This window comes from Babylonia areolata, chromosome 2 (assembly GCF_041734735.1).
Source record: "Babylonia areolata isolate BAREFJ2019XMU chromosome 2, ASM4173473v1, whole genome shotgun sequence".
Lineage (NCBI taxonomy): Eukaryota > Metazoa > Mollusca > Gastropoda > Neogastropoda > Buccinidae > Babylonia > Babylonia areolata.
This window is the reverse complement of record NC_134877.1, coordinates 22,428,687-22,444,523: the sequence shown is the minus strand read 5'-3', so window position 1 is coordinate 22,444,523 and position 15,837 is coordinate 22,428,687. Positions and strand designations below refer to the sequence as shown.

The following is a 15,837-nucleotide window of genomic DNA, read 5'->3' as shown; positions in this document are numbered from 1 at the left end:
AAATTGTTCATGCACATGCACTTGAAAATACACAGTCCTCTGCACATTGGAACAGGAATAGCCGTTAATTGGACTTTCTGTCTGAGGGACCAGGGGTTCGAATCTCGGTAACAGCGCCTGGTGGGTAAAGGGTAGAGATTTTTCCAATCTCCCAGGTCAACAAGAACAAACCCAGCATGCACTCTCCCGAAAGCGAAGTATGGCTGCCTACATTGCGGGGTTAAAAACGGTCATACTCATAAAAGCCCACTCGTGTACATACGAGTGAACGTGGGAGTTGCAGCCCACGAATGCAGAAGTAGTAGAAGAAGAAGAGTTTATGCCCATCACAATCCCCTTTTTGTCTTTATTCATTGAAATGAACAAAGAAAATCAGACACCATACGCTGACAAAGTCAGCAGAAGAACCAGCAGAATCAAATGAAATCATGGCACCTTTTTGTCTTTATTCATTGAAAAGAACATGAACAAGACAAGAAAACCAGACACCATATACTGACAAAGCCAGCAGAATCAAAGAAAATCATGGCCCATTTTTTGTCTTTGTTCATTGAAATGAACAAAGAAAACCAGACACCATAGTTACACTGACAAAGCCAGCAGAATCAAAGAAAATCATGGCCCCTTTTTTGTCTTTGTTCATTGCAGTGAACAAAGAAAACCAGACACCATAGTTACACTGACAAAGCCAGCAGAATTAAACCAAAATCATGGACCCCTTTTTTGTCTTTATTCTTTGAAAAGAACAAAGAAAACCATATAACATGTATATGAGTCAATATCGGAGTTGCAGTCCATGAACACAGAGGAAAGAAAACACATAAGACCAAGTCTGATATTTACAATGTCAATAAAGCTACACACTAAATCCTCCTATCTGAACTGTTCTTAGCTGTGTTGTGTGGAACAGATTTCATTGGATATTTCACTGCAAAATACTAATTGGTCTTTTAAGTGGAGTGATGGTCTAGAGGTAACGCGTCCGCCTAGTAAGCGAGATATTTTCTCCCCCTCCACTAGACTTTGAGTTGTGGTCTGGACGCTAGTCATTCGGATGAGACGATAAGCCGAGGTCCCGTGTGCAGCATGCACTTAGCGCACGGCAACAAAAGGGTTGTTCCTGGCAAAATTCTGTAGAAAAATCCACTTCGATAGGAAAAAAACAGATAAAACTGCACGCAGAAAAAAAGGGGGGCTGGTGGTGGTGGTGGCGCTGTAGTGTGTAGCAACGCGCTCTCTTTGGGGAGAGCAGCCCGAATTTCACACAGAGAAATCTGTTGTGATAAAAAGAAATACAAATACAAAGGTCACATCACAAAATCAGATTGCAAAATGAACACAGGAATGACTTCATCGAAAAGATACAAGAATTCTTTTTCTAATTAAAAAAAAAAAGAAAAAGGAATTTAGATCTGATTGAACTTTTATCTTTTCAGAATCGTAGTGTGAAATAAACACAGGAATTAATTTTAAAAGATACGAGAAAAATAATCTGTATTTTACCATTCTTTGCTCTTACCCCCTAAGTCTCGGCTGCACAGAGCAGTGCGCAGATCTTCTAGAAAGCATTTTGTTGCCGTTTGTCCAGTACACACACACACACACACACACACACACACACATATATTATGTTTGTGTTTGTGTATGTATATATATATATATATATATATGTATGTATATATAACTATGCACACACACACACACACACACGTGTGTGTGTGGCTAGGGAAAGCAGCCTGAATTTCACACAGAGAAATCTGTTGTCACACACACACACAAACTAATGCAGTACAATACAAGGCACCGTAGCAGAACCTGTCAGAGGCGTTGGGGATTTCTGATCCAGTGTTCACAATTGTTCAGGGATAAAGGCCCTGTTTCAGCATGGGGGGGGGGGGGGGGGGGGGGGGAGCCACTTCATCCCAATGTTCCTCACACCACCATCACCGACCGAGTTAGTTGTGAATGGGTAACAGACTAACACCGACCTCGGCTGGGGAAGGTTATAAACAGCAGGAGAGGACTGGGCCTTGCCTTCCTTTCCAAAGACCGGGAAGCTAGACAAAGTGGGTTTGAATTTGTATTACTCTTTTTTATCACAACAGATTTATCTGTGTGAAATTCGGGCTGCTGTCCCCAGGGAGAGCGCGTCTTTTTATATTTTTTGTCTACCTGCAAGTTTTGGATTTTTCTACAGAATTTTGACATGGAAAATCCTTTTGTTGCCGTGGTTTCATTTACGTGCGCTAAATGCATACTGCACACGGGACCTCGGTTTATCGTCTCATCTGAATGACTAGCGTCCAGACCACCACTGAAGGTCTAGTGGAGGGGGAGAAAATACTGGCGACTGCCGGTGTGATTCGATCCAGTGCGCTCAGATTCTCTTGCTTCCTTGGCGGACGCGTTACATCTAGGCCAACACTGTTTCGGCATAGTGTTATCATCCTTGGGGGGAAAGCCACTTTATTCCAATGTTCCTCACACCATCACCTGTTCTAAAAATAGGTGGATAGTGCATGCCTTCTTTCAGCCCTTTTGCAAACTGAAACCAGCGGAAGTGTTCAGTCAGTCATTTTGCTACTCGTGTCAGTACAACGCGAAGCTGTAACTTCATATATGTAGCCTAGCGCTCAACTGGCTACGATGACTGCTTCACGGCAAGCTTTCACTTGCTCGAGGCGTTAGTTAAGTTGACATTCCTGTGTGTGCCTCCACAGCAGGTTTGCGCTACGTGTCACTGCACTGTTTTCATGTGATAGCTCGGTAAATAAACCATTGGCAGATATCAATCAAGACACAACATTTTGCATGTCGTGGGGGCAAGCATAACACGATTTCATCGAAGATACACGGTTACAGTTCATAAACTGCCAACAGTTAGCAGACGACTTCTCAAAGGACTGACAGCCGGATACGAGTGTCAGCATGGCATCCAGTTGGCTTCAGTTTTCCTGGCCAATGAGATTTTTTTAAAATTTTTTTAAAAATTTTTTTTTTTGGTTAGTGCCTTTAACCTAAACATGGCCAGATGGGCTCCAATAGTCAGAACCTGTGGCTGATGGTAGCGGAACGTGAAGCAGAGGTGTGGTCAGAACCTGTGGCTGAGGACGGCGCGGAACGTGAAGCAGAGGTGTGGTCAGAACCTGTGGCTGAGGGCGGCGCGGAACGTGAAGCAGAGGTGTGGTCAGAACCTGTGGCTGAGGACGGCGCGGAACGTGAAGCACAGGTGTGGTCAGAACCTGTGGCTGAGGACGGCGCGGAACGTGAAGCAGAGGTGTGGTCAGAACCTGTGGCTGAGGACGGCGCGGAACGTGAAGCAGAGGTGTGGTCAGAACCTGTGGCTGAGGGCGGCGCGGAACTACGTGAAGCAGGGGTGTGGTCAGAACCTGTGGCTGAGGGCGGCATGGAGCGTGAAGCAGGGGTGTGGTCAGAACCTGTGGCTGAGGGCGGCGCGGAACGTGAAGCAGAGGGCGCAGTAGACGGGCAGGTAGAAGACACAGGAGGGCAGGACCGCCACCTCCACACTCCGGCTCCAGCCCACAGCCACCAACAGCGTGACGTGTTGCACGAGCACCGCCAGCGTGGCTAGAGGGACGTAGGGAGCCACCATCGTGCACACCTCGCACTCTGCCTGTTGTCTTCTGTCCGTCTCTTCTGCAGCAGTAGTAGTAGTATTTACAACACGACCTTCTGCTTCAGCTCTTACCGGTGCAGATGATGGTTGATGAAGACTGTAGACTTTCGCTTCAAGAATAACTTTCTGGTTTGGGGCGGTCGGGATGTTTTCGGCTTCAGAAAGACCAGGCACCGGTAAGTCTTCGTTGAGTAGGGTTTGAGCGTCACCTGAACTGGCTCCGAAACCTGCAACGCTTTCAGGCAGCCCTGGACTGCCGTCCTCAGAAGAGCGTGTTTGGGATGGCTGGGTTTGCTGAACTTCTTCGTTCGTAACGCCTGTCCAGTTTGAAAGGGATGGATTTTGCTCGTTCTGGAGCCAGTTCATGGAGCTGGCGGTGAAATGGGTAGTGAGGACATGTTGGCAAGCGTTGCCTTGGTCACCATGGTAGTGATGAGCGTTGCAGACGCGGCTCCCTTCGCACAGAGGACACGGGCTTGCGGTGAGCACCTGACCGCTGCTGACCGATCTCTGCCAGACGTGAAGGACCAGGCAGAGGAATAGGGGGATGTAAAACGCACAGAACAGCGCCACTTCAAAACGGACCCGAACACACCATGGTCCGCCATGATTGACCAGATTCTGCTCAGTCCACTGTGGAGAACCGCTTGACACGTTGTTTTTTTCAGCTGACCGTAGAACACGCGCAGCTCTCTGATATTCCGACAGTTCCAAGGAGCCACCCGTTCCAGACAACGCCGCAGCGCTGGGGTGTTCACCGCGTTGTTCTTCATTGTTGAACACCTGTTCATTTCCTGTCGAAGAAACGTCAAAGGACGACGATCTGAAAACGATGCACGGGAAAACCGTCGGGTTCACAAGAGCGCCAACAGACGTACCAGCAGCCACTGCCCACAAATACAACCAAAGAAACACCCTAAACCTCTCCAGCGTCGCGCAGTTACCCTTCCGATGGTCTCCCTTTGTGCCTCCGCCTCGGAGTTGGAAATAGCCCAGGGAGGCTCGAACAAAGGCAAGAGGGCACAGCAGCTCCATGAGACGAATGAGACACAGGTCCACATTGATGAAGGCTGAACCGGTGAGGAGGGAGAGGGAGGACAGGAGGAGGCTGCCCTGGCCGGTCACAATCAGCAGGAGTAGTGCCCCCCTCATCTGTCCATTGAAGGAGGAGGCGGAGAGGGAGGGGGAGGGGGCGGGAGGGTGGGGCCGGAGGAGGTGAAGGACCACGCTGACTCCCAGAGCTGCTAGAGCCGCCGTCAGCAGGCCCAGCCCCATCTCCATCCACTGGTACAGCATCTGGACAGTGCAGCATGGTGATGATGATGTGGACGGCAATAATAATAAAAATAATAATAGTATTTATGTAGCGCTGAATCTTGTGCAGAGACAAATCTAAGCACTTTCACACCAGTCATTCACACGCATGCATAACTCTAAAAACTGAAGAAACTGAAGACAAGGAACAGGCAGGGGAGGGAGGAGGCTATCTTGTGAAGAGGTGTGTTTTAAGGCCCAGACTTGAAAGAGCTGAGTGCGGAGACCTGACAAAGCGAAAGAGGAAGTTCATTCCAAATGCAAGGTCCAGACACAGAGAAAGAACGGCGTCCAACAGTGGAGTGTTTGAATCTGGGTATGCGTAAACATGTGACATCATAGTAATGATAATGATAATAATAATCCTACCAAGTTCTTTTGATAAAAAAACATAAAGAGGGGCGGGGATGTATCACATTTTCACCTATGCCCGTTTCGCCGCCAGACTGTCAAGTACTGTTCGTTTAGTAGCCTGTGTCCAGTTGTATTTGTATTTGTATTTCTTTTTATCACAACAGATTTCTCTGTGTGAAATTCGGGCTGCTCTCCACAGGGACAGCGCGTCGCTATACTACAGCGCCACCCATTTTTTTAATTTTTTTCCTGCGTGCAATTTTATTTGTTTTTCCTGTCAAAGTGGATTTTTCTACAGAATTTTGCCAGGAACAACCCTTTTGTTGCCGTGGGTTCTTTTACGTGCGCTAAGTGCTTGATACACACGGGACCTCGGTTTATCGTCTCATCCGAATGACTAGCGTCCAGACCACCCCTCAAGGTCAAGTCAGAACAGCAGAGGAGGCAAATGCTGTCCAGACTGTCTGGGCTAGAATTTGATTATAGTGGAGAGTGTCTTGCCCCAAGTTACATACCAACTCTCTCGGCCAAGAGGGTTTTAGGACAGTCGGCGTTGGGATGGTTCCCCAAAGGCCAACTAGCCCCCCAAGGCTATAGCACTATGAGCCAGTGCAATTTTGCCTTCTAGTTTGGGAGTCATAATCCTTCACAAAAGACTAAGCTTTAAATGGTTTCCCATTGCAGTTGAGAAGCCATCGATACTACAGCTCTCACTTTGCTGTTGACAAAAGCTGCGAAAAGGTCACAGAGAAACCGAAAGTAACGACGGGTGTACTTTTTTTAATTTTATTTTCTAGGCCAACGTCACAGATACTCCGTGTTAACATCGTTTGTGATAATGCACGAGCAATATATAACTCAATGAACACAGACACACACACACACACACACACACACACACACACACACACACACACACACACACACACACACACAGGCTGTTATATGCCGTACAGATTTGTTAATTACCTTTTTTTCTACCCGGTCATAAATAAAGCAGCATATGTGAGCTCCCTTCACCCCCCCCCCCTCCACCACACTCACTCATCAAAGTATGATTATGTGTGTGTGTGTGTGTGTGTGTGTGTGTGTGTGTGTGTGTGTGCGCGCGCGCAGGTGTCGAGTCAACTTTTATCATCTCTTAAGACACTTTTACACACACACACACACACACACACACACACACACACACACACACACACACACTTAATTAAAATTAAAGTTTCAGAGACATCTGTCTGATGATTGAACATTGTTAAACAGTTTCAAGTCAAACTTTTGACGGCGGAGAAGAAAAAAACCCGTTCCTCTGGTATATAAAGGTAAATTCCTGAATGTTTTTGGGATCACTCTGCACTTCACTTTTCCAACAACTGCCATATATATTATCAAATCGGCAAACTCTCCCTAACGAAACAGTCCATAGAATAACGTACACAACGAAACATTCAGATATATCCTACTGGAACTTTTTTATTTATTTACTTAAAAAAAAAATTTTTTTAACGACCCATCCAGCACAACTCTTTGTAGTTTAAACCTTACTTACCAATTCTAATTCTCAAGGGCAATCTTGAAAAGTAAATTGCCCCAGCGCAACTTTCGTGATATGAACAGTAAAGTATGGCGCATGCGTTAACTTAACTTTTATCACTTGACGTAAACGCTTCAGTTACATAATCATCTTGGTTAGATCCAGATCATGCTTCAATTTATGTCACTTGGGGGTGGGGGTAAGTATTCGTATGCTTGTGGTGAATCATAGAATGCGTTGATGTTATAGGCCTAGATTTCATCGCATAATTGTATTTCCATAAAACTCGGAAGAATCCTTGAACCGTCTGCATTAATACGACATCCGGAGAGCACAGATTGTTTTACACACACACACACACACACACACACACACACACACACACACACACACACATATATATATATATATATATATATATATGATGAATGGAGCCTCCCGTCGGACCGACGGATGTGTAGGCAGGCAGGCTTATCTGTCGGTGTGTATCCTCATATGGGAGAAGAGGCCGATTCTGGATGCGCAGCACTTCCCACAGGTGTTGCAAGGGAAAACGTCTCCAGAAGTTGAGCCCTGCTTCCTTCACTCACGGTTCTCCTTAATGGCCAACGTTCTCTTGTTTTCAAACGTCTTTATGCCACTAGAGCACAGCATCCTCCAGCGAGAGCGGTCAAGGGCATCCGTTTTCCAGGAAGGGATGTCTATGTTACAGGCTTTGAGGTTTGTCTTCAATGTGTCCTTGAAGCGCTTGCAGGGTCTTCCAGGTTCGCGGTGGCCTTCCTTCAGCTGGCCATACAAGAGCATCTTATATATATATATATATATATATATATATATATATATATATATATATATATATATATAATACACTAGCAGTCAATTGATAAATGACAAGATATATTAATATATATATATATTAAACCTATGACCATCAGTAAAATTCACTGACGCGTTACCATGGTAACTTTGCTAGCACGTCTACTTTTAAGTTCATAGGGTTTCCTGACAACTAGATACCACAAATTTGCTTCTTTTCATATACTTTATAGCATAACCATTATCATATTGCCTTGATTCCGCTTTCATGTTGCAAGAACTGGTTCAGCATTTCATTTTGGCTTACTCCCCAAGCTCTACGGAAAGACATTGCTAATGTGCGGAACATTATCAATAAATCAAATGATGGATGGTGATTCAAAGAATGTATCCAACTCATGGTTTGTGTGCATGGATAATGAAAGCAACAACAGCAGCAAGAACTACAACAACAACAACAACACACAACAACACACACACACACATGCACGCACGCACGCACACACACACACACACGGCACGCATGCGCCATATACACGCACACACCCACACCCAAACACACACAACTACAACAACAACAAAACAACAACTGAGCTTGCAGAGGAGAAAACATTGATTATACCACTCTCACTGTGCTGTTTAGCCCAACTGTATGCTTTAAAAAACCGAGCTTTGAGCCATTCAGTCTCATATGCATGCATGTATGCATGTATGTGTGTGTGTATGTAAGTGTGTGTGTGTGTGTGTGTTTGTATTGTACGTACAAGTTTGTATGCGCATACATTATATTTATTGTGCATGATTGTGAGTTGAGGACTGAGTGTTTCGTACGTGCGGGCCAGTGTGTGTGTGTGTGGACTGCACAGCGCTTTGTGCAATGAGGAAAGCTCTGATAAATACCCAGATATTATTATTATTACTAGAGAGAGAGTTTGTGTGTGTGTGTGTGTGTGTGTGAGTATGCACAAGTTTTTATATTGATATACACTTGTATGTATCCTAATTTCTACTAGTATTAGTGTTTGTGTATGATTTTCGATTTACGTTCGCACCTTGTTATGTACTATCCTCCCCCAATATTCCTTATGACCCCGGTACACTTGGTAATAAAGACTATTCTATTCTATTCTATATAAGCCGAGCGTTGAACCTTTCAATCTCTGGTATACCTATAAGCCGACGGACGAACACTTTGAGATAACCAAACAATAATCTATAAGCAAAGAGCGGCTCTCTACGAGTGAACTAGTTGATATACCATAAAAACAACGTTACTATAACTGATCGACTTAAATAAACGTCGGAAAAGTGGCTTTCAACAAACACTGACATGCACAAAAAATAAATCAATAGAAACAACATTATTATATTATAACTGATCGAATTAATTAACAAGCGTCGGGAAAGTGGCTCTCAACACATGCACAAAAAATAAATCAATAGAAACAACATTATTATAAATGATCGATTTAATGTTCGTCGGGAAAAGTGGCTCAGTCTCAAAAAACACATGCACAATAAAATAAATCCATTTGAAACCGTAGCACACCATCATAGCGAACCATTTCTTACCTTTTTTCTGTGAGTTGATGTTTCTTCTTCTTCTTCTTTTTCTTCTTCTTCGTTTTTGAGCTGAGATGCCGCAGTATCGAGTGCTCAGCCTTTCGATGAGCAACTAGGAAAAAAAAGAGGGAAAAATCGAAACAGTTTTTCTCTCTCTCTCTGTGTGTGTGTGTGTGTGTGTGTTATCAGTCTTGCTTTTATAACTGTATACCGTTCACTTTTGTGGCGTGCGTTCAGTTCAAACGTATTCGTGAACCTTTTAGTGTATAGTCCTACATATCTACACTGCGTATAAAGGTATGTCAGTGCAGCTCGCTCAGTGTTGGCGACAGCTGCTGTGACTAGTCAATTTGGTCTGCCTCTAAGAACAGCTGCATGAACTGGTTTGAGTGTATATAGAGATCGAGGAATTGATCGATGTGTCGTGTGTTCCGACAGTGTGTTTGGCGGGGTTTCGGCTGCCTTGCAATGTGTGTATGCAAACACTCTAATCTTTCCTGCGTGCACTGCAGTCATGTTTGATTAAAGAAAGAAACAAACAAATGTATATATTTATATATGATTATATATTAGTTGATGTATTCCTGGTATTGCAATGTCTTGTATTTTCAATGTTTGTTCATTAAAAAAAAACCCAAACAGACAAAAAACAAAACAAACTACGAAAAAACAAACAAACAAACAAACAAACCCCCAAAAAAAAACAAAAAAAAAAACAACACACACAAGATCAAGCAACAATAACCCTCCCTAAACAACAACAACAACAGCAACAAAAACAACAACAACAACAACAGGAACAACAACAACAGCAACAACAACAACAACAACAGCAACAAAAACAACAACAACAAAAACAACAACAAAAACAACAACAACAACAACAGCAACAAAAACAAACAAACAAAGAAAAAGAGTGCAATATGGAGTGGAGTGATGTGATGTGATCGAGTTGGAGTGATGGCCTAGAGGTAACGCATCCGCCTAGGAAGCGAGAGAATCTGAGCGCGCTGGTTCGAATCACGGCTCAGCCGCCGATATTTTCTCCCCCACTCCACTAGACCTTGAGTGGTGTTCTGGACTCTAGTCATTCGGATGAGACGATAAACCGAGGTCCCGTGTGCAGGACGCACTTGGCGCACTGAAAAGGAACTCCATAGCAACAAAAGTACTGGTCTCTGGTCGTGAAATTCTGCAGCAGAATTCCACTCTGACCAGTATACTATATATATATATATATATATATATATATATATATATATATATATGTATGTATGTATGTATGTATGTATGCATGTATACACGTGACTAGCGCGTTAGGCTTATGCTGCTGGTCAGGCATCTGCTTAGAAGATGTGGTGTTGCTGCATGTACGGATTTTCCCGAAACGCAGTGACGCGGCCTCCGTCCTTGACTGAGAAACTGACACTGAAACCTGTAAGTAAGAACATCACTTTGTGCATTACTGTTAATTCCGCATAACTTTTCTACTAAGCACTCACGAAATCAACCTCCAACCTGGAGCAACTATGTTCGTGTACACATACACGCAGTCCTGATTAAAACTCGAATTAGAACGTGCAAAGAGAGTCACCTTTCTAGGGCTTGTTGACAGGGATTCAGTTGCAATTCATCACTCGAGCCTACGGAAGATTTCGGTAGATTGATAAGGCTGCCAACGCCTGCCTTTTACACCAGGTAGATCACTTACTGCTCATGTCGACGAAGACACCTGTAACAGATTGTGTTACACACACCTCCCTTGATGTCTTTAATAATAAACCACTCGGGACCACGGCAACATATTATATATATATATATATATATATATATATATATATATATATATATATATATATAAGTGTGTGTGTGTGTGTGTGTGTGTGTGTGTGTGTGTGTGTGTGTGCGTGCGCGCCACGGCTACATATTATATATATATATATAAACGTGTGTGTGTGTGTGTGTGTGTGTGTGTGTGTGTTGATTAGATGATTACAATGCATGTTACTTTTCCTTACTGACCTGTTCTCTGTCTGTGTGTGTGTGTGTGTGTGTGTGTGTGTGTGTGTGTGTGTGTGTGTGTGTGTGTGTGTGTGTGTGTGTGTGTGTGTGTGTGTGTGTGTGTGTGTGTGTGTGTGTGTGTGTGTGTGTGTGTGTGTGTGTGTGTGTGTTGATTAGATGATTACAATGCATGTTGCTTTTCCTTACTGACCTGTTCTCTGTCTCTGTCTCTGTCTCTGTCTCTGTCTCTCTCTCTCTCTCTCTCTCTCTCTCTCTCTCTGTGTGTGTGTGTGTGTGTGTGTGTGTGTGTGTGTGTGTGTGTGTGTGTGTTGATTAGATGATTACAATGCATGTTACCTTGTTTTCCTTACTGACCATTTTGTTCTCTATCACAATCATGTCCCATGGAATATGAGGTTATCTATTCATTAGTTGATATTGTTTTATTCTCTCTCTCTCTCTCTCTCTCTCTCTCTCTCTCTCTCTCTCTCTCTCTCTCTCTGTGTCACCCTTTCCCTCTGTCTGTCTCTCTCTCGTTCACCTGTGGCATTTTTATTCTCATACTATTTTTTATGTTGTATCATGCTTCCTTTGACAATGAGCATTGCCCCCCCCCCCCACCACATACACCCCTCCCCGTTATTGCTATGTGTATTTTTTTATATTGGAATTACTGTTTTATATTCACATTAATATAGTATTTGTTAACATACACAACTTTGATGTATGCTTATGTGTGTGTAAGTGTGCGTGTGGGTGAGAGAGAGAGAGAGAGAGAGAGAGAGAGAGAGAGAGAGAGAGAGAGAGAGAGAGAGAGAGAGTGTATCTTATTATTACCATGCTTATGCCTTTATGTAGTACATTGTGTTCGCATGCTATGACTTTAAGTAGCATTGTGTAGTGCATGCAGTGACATATATAATGCAGTAGTATTGTGTAGTGTAGACCCTGTTTCAGGGCGGGGACTGGATGGAAAAAAAAAAAGAAGAAAAAAAAGCGCACCAATGCTGATCTATTATCCTCCAAAATAAAGAATTTCGTCTTCGTCGTCGTCGTCTTAGTAATGGAAACCGACTGTCGCGTTGAAAAAATCGGCGGCGATCAAAACATACCGCACGTGTTTCGTAATCGTCATCGTCTTCTTCTTCGTTCGTTCGTGGGCTGCAACTCCCACGTTCACTTCGTGTGTACACCAGTGGGGGCTTTTACGGGTATGACCGTTTTTGTTTTGTTTTTTTTACCCCCGGCATGTATAGGCAGCCATACTCCGTTTTCGGGGGTCTCGGCGGTTCTACTGCAGGACCAAAATCAGTGTCCGGCCGTGAGGCTGTGGGCCCCACAGTTCCCGCTCTTGCCCTTTCAGTCCCAAGTTTGGAGACTGGAAACTATAACTGACGGAAGTCTTCTTCAACTTAACGACCAACATCAGTATGCTGATGAAAATTGTCGTGTTGTGGGAAGGTTGCTGTTGGTCGCAATTTAGCTGGGCTACCGAGTGGATGTTCTGCCCGTTAACTGATAGGGGAGATGGGACGCAGTCCGTGACTCAGTCTTGGTGGGTTTCGCATCTCCAGTTACCGGGCCAATCCGGCTACCGTAGCGGTCCCCGGGAATACACCTCGACCGGCGCAGCCCCAGCCTTCTACGACACTACCTACCAGTGGTAGTCAGGTCAGGTCATTAGATCTGCTACTGGTAACCTGTAATCCAGTACAACCTGTTCAGGGTCGGGTTGCCGGCGACTAAACCGGCACTCCCACCGCTCCCTTCTGGGACTGGTGAGGCGGGTGGCTAGACACCCTTATGGAGATCCATAAAAGGGCGTTGGCTCAGGAGAGCCACCGACGGCCATCTAGCTCCACTGTGCTGTGTGCATGCCACACGCAGTTGGCCCCCGGGGTGTGTCTACCCATGCATGCGAAGTCTGGATCCGGCAGTATCTGCGGAAGAAACCTATCGGTTCAACGGAGAGGAAGGCGGTTACAGCAACGCACTGTGGAGTGCAGAGAGCAAGATGAGACACTGAAAGGATATCTTGGTCATCCACTGCATCCGTGCTCATCCTCCAGTCGTCTCGACTTAGTCTTGCCACTGGAAATTGGTGGACCCGGACGAGAGAGTGAGGTTGACGTTGCGCAACTCCTCTTCACTTTAAACAAATTCATCGCGCAAGTCATCAGTCATCCAAAATGACCTTTCATCCTTAATCATTTCATCACCCCCAAGTCCTGTGGCGACAGGCGAGCGACGAAACGACAGGTGTGGGTACACTGGCAGTCGCAGTCGCAGACCTGCACACAGGCGGCTCAGGCCATAGGGTCGTTCTTCGTCGACAGGAGCAGCGATGGAGCTCGGCAGCCGTCTGAGCGTCTGAGCAGCCCTCTTTAGGAATGCACTGCTCACCTCCCTGGCATGAGGAAGGGGCTAGAAAAGGTGCCCTAAAAATTGCCTGCTCCATATCACCCTGGCCAGCATACCGCGGCTGGCGGGGACCCTACATCAGCGGTCGAAACAACAAGAAAGAAAAGAAAAAAACAAGGATCGTTCCTCTCACCATTGGTGCTTGGAACATAAGGACTAAGGACTCTCCAGTGGGAAAAAAAAAAGTGGGGGTGGGTGGACTTGCTGACTGGTTGGGAGTGGGCGGAGGGTGGGGGCGGGGGACTTAAACAGAGGTGTTGGAGGTAGTGGGTGGGAAGGAAGGATGTGTCAACTCTGTTGTGTCACAGGCAAGAGGCGAGTCTAGACTTGAAGCAGTCCAGCGACTCGGCTGTGACAACCTCCTGTGGCAGCAGATGTGACGCGGTGTAGCATATATGGATTCCAGGTCCGAACGCAGCAGTGAAACTCGAACTGAAAATCAAACTTGTGGAGCAGCTGTTTAATAAGCAAATGTGATAGGGAACCGCCCCCCCAAAAAAAACAACAACAACAAAGAAACAAATATCATCTGCTTGTGTGAGTGTGTGTATGTGTGTGTGTGTGTGTGTGTGTGTGTGTGTGTGTGTGTGTGTGTGTGTGTGTGTGTGTGTGTGTGTTTGTGTGTGTGTGTGTGTGTGTGTGTGTGTGTGTGTTTGTGTGTGTGTGTGTGTGTGTGTGTGTGTGTGTGTGTGTGTGTGTGTGTTTGTGTGTGTGTGTGTGTGTGTGTGTGTGTGTTTGTGTGTGTGTGTGTGTGTGTGTGTGTGTGTGTGTGTGTGTGTGTGTGTGTGTTTGTGTGTGTGTGTGTGTTTGTGTGTGTGTGTGTGTGTGTGTGTGTGTGTGTGTTTGTGTGTGTGTGTGTGTGTGTGTGTGTGTGTGTGTGTGTGTGTGTTTGTGTGTGTGTGTGTGTGTGTGTGTGTGTGTGTGTGTGTGTTTGTGTGTGTGTGTGTGTGTGTGTGTGTGTGTGTGTGTGTGTGTGTGTGTGTGTGTGTGCAGTGTGTGTGTGTGTGTGTGTGTGTGTGTGTGTGTGTGTATGTGTGCAGTGTGTGTGTGTGTGTGTGTGTGTTTGTGTGTGTGTGTGTGTGTGGGTGTGTGTGGGTGTGTGTGTATGTGATCTGAGTTTGGAACGGCATGATTTATCGGAATTTCATGCACTCCAGCCATTCAAAGTGACAAGCGTTGTGAAGAAGAAGAAGAAAAAAAAAAGAAGAAAAATGTAATGGGAGGTAATTTGGGCTATCTTTGTCACGATAGTCTTTTTATGGTTCTTTCCCTTACGTCATTGTCGCGGGAGATTGAGTATTGCAACAACAGAGGACAAAACCGCTTCAACCACAAAACGAAATAAAATCTTAAAAAAATAAAATAAAAAAATCAAAAAATCCCTATGACAATATCTGTCCGTTTTGCCCCTTTATGTTGATCTACTTATCTACGGAGATGATCGTCAGTCGACAAATGATCGTTCTGATTTTTACAGATCCACTCCCAAACTTTTCATCACGAACAAAAGGGAAATATGGAATAAGTTCAATAAACTGCGGTATAAACATTCAGCTGGAGAACTAGGTCGACGTTTACTTCGACTGATTTGGGTTAACCTTCCTATGGGGTCTACGGACATTTTTTTAGATTATTTTTTTCCGTTTTGGTTACCCCGTTTTATCATTAATTAAAGACGGTGTCTCATAAGCGATTACGTGACTCTTAGGAAAATGCAAATTACTTAAATGAGAGATTAATAACAAGAAAGATAGCTCCAACAGGCTTGTATTTATTACGTTTGTTTCCATCCCACATAAAATCGTTCCATGCTTGTATCAAATGACAAAATTTTACTGGATTTTTTGAAAGCAGTTACATCCCTTGAACAGTTCATTTACCTAGAACACTAATTTACTGAATAAATGTTGTGCCAATTTTGAACCTCTATTATACTAAAACAACAAAATAAAGGAGATTTTAACCCGATTCTTTGCATTAGCTATATATATTATATTTTTGGCAAATGTTAACATGTCAGGATGGCCGAGTGGTCTAAGGCGCCAGACTCAAGACTATGTCTTCCGCTCTCGGAGTGGTGAGTGTTCTGGTCCACGAATGTGGGCGTGGGTTCGAATCCCACTTCTGACAACTTTTTTTTTTTCTCCTTTTTAAAAAAACCCATTCATTTCATAATGAGTGTTGACCAATGAACAAA

The 15,837-nt window shown here is 44.5% G+C and overlaps 1 non-coding gene across 1 annotated transcript; it reads left to right on the top strand.

Annotated features, from left to right (window-relative positions):
- The first annotated feature begins 15,655 nt into the window (after positions 1 to 15,655).
- Positions 15,656 to 15,770, top strand: Trnal-caa (transfer RNA leucine (anticodon CAA)). The gene is made up of 2 exons: positions 15,656 to 15,693; positions 15,725 to 15,770. It is a non-coding gene; the product is annotated as a tRNA-Leu (tRNA).
- The last annotated feature ends 67 nt before the right edge of the window (positions 15,771 to 15,837 follow it).